Genomic DNA, 1919 nt, shown 5'->3' with positions numbered 1-1919 from the left:
ATATTGTCCCCCACAAGAACTTTGTGCCAGTCAGAGCAGAAGTGTACTGGAACTCAGCAGGCCAGGTAGGACTTTCTAGACAGGCAAATCTGAGACAGCTGAGATATTTTGGAGAATAGCTGTAGATCCATAGCAGGGACGTCCAACTCCCAAGAGACTACAATCTACTCACAGAATAAAAAACTGGCAGTAATCTACCCCTTTTTTGGGGGGGGGGGGTTTTCAGGTCAAAGTTATTGAGCTTTGTATACCTATATCTATAGTACATCTGAAGGACCGCCTGCACCCCCATCGTTCAGGCCGGACACAGGTCCAGTTCCAAGGGCCTTCTGGCGGTTCCCTCACTGTGAGAAGCCAAGTTACAGGGAACCAGGCACAGCACCTTCTCAGTAGTGGTGCCCACCCTGTTGAACGCCCATCCATCAAATGTCAATGAAATAAAGAACTATATGACTTTTAGAAGACATCTGAAGGAAATCCTGTATCAGGAAGTTTTTAATGTCTGATGTTTTACACACACACACACACACACACACACACACACACACATGCTGTAAGCCACCCAGAGTGGCTGGGGAAACCCAGCCAGATGAGTGGGGTATAAATAATAAAATTATTATTATTATTATTATTATTATTATTATTATTATTATTATTATCATTTATTTTGCATTCTGAATCTCTGAAGGGGGGTTGGCAGAGTAATGTAATTTAGAAATCTCTGGAGCTCTGCATGTGGAACTCTAAGGCTTCATATAAATGTAACTATAAATAGTGATTGTTCTCAGATTTTTTTTGTTCCTGCTACAGAGTGATCTTAGCTTCTCTTCAAATTTTGCAAGGGAGAAAGCAGGTCTTCCAGGACTCACAGCAAAGATAGTTTAAAGCACTGTATATACCTTTGCCTTTATTTTAAAATGTGCATTCTTTCCCTTAATACCTTTCCCTTCTTGTAGGAATTAATGAGAATTGCATGTTTTCCCATTTTTCACAGAGCATCAGACTTCTGTACCTAAATGTCAACAGCTTTCAGCTATAGAATTTCAACCCGGCTACTTGCAAGGAGATAACACTCCCATGGGTGAGATGGCCGAGGGAAATTCCACCTTGGCCAGTGACCATGCGGGTCCAGCAGGCCAGGAAGGAGGCAGAGAGCGAAGGTCCGCAACTGATGCCCACCGGGGAAGTGGTGAGCGCCCACTGTCTGCACATGAAGACATACTGGTGCTCAGCCACCTGGAAAAAGATGACTGCATTAATTTAACAGAAACTTGTGCTAGCCCATGTGTTTTAGAAGAATTGAACACAGATTTAAGTGCTGGAGACGAGGTTATTCATACCAATGTAGAAGTGGTCTCAAAAATACCTACGTCTCAGATGGACAGTAAGTATTGGGCATTTTGCCAGGTGTTGTTTTTCCCCCGCAGAATGAAATGACAAAAACAATTGGCTTAATAGACAGTCTTATGCTTTGTAGTTGATAGTAGCAGGCAACAGGGCTGGCATCCATGGGGATGTTGGGTACAAGGCTGGTGTGTGCACAGCTACATTGGTTGTTGAAGCACAGTTGAACGAACATCTGAATAGAGTTACAGATACAAAATACAGTGGTACTTAGGGTTAGGTACTTAATTGGTTCCGGGTCGCTGTACGTAACCCGAAAAGTACGTAACCCGAAAAATTTGGTTTGCATGTGCGCAAACAAAAAAACCCTGCTTTTGCACATGTGCAGACTGTGAAAACGCTTCTGCGCATGTGTGAATCGTGCGCGCTTCGGGTTGCACTTCCGGGGTAGCAGAGTTCGTAACCCGAAAAGTACGTAACCCGAAGCATATGTAACCCGAGGTACGACTGTATGGGAAATAGGGAGAAAACCTTTATATATATATATATGTATATATTCTTCTTTTTAGAATCCC

Source organism: Lacerta agilis, chromosome 16, assembly GCF_009819535.1.
Source record: "Lacerta agilis isolate rLacAgi1 chromosome 16, rLacAgi1.pri, whole genome shotgun sequence".
Classification (NCBI taxonomy): Eukaryota; Metazoa; Chordata; class Lepidosauria; order Squamata; family Lacertidae; genus Lacerta; species Lacerta agilis.
This window is presented reverse-complemented; position numbering follows the sequence as displayed.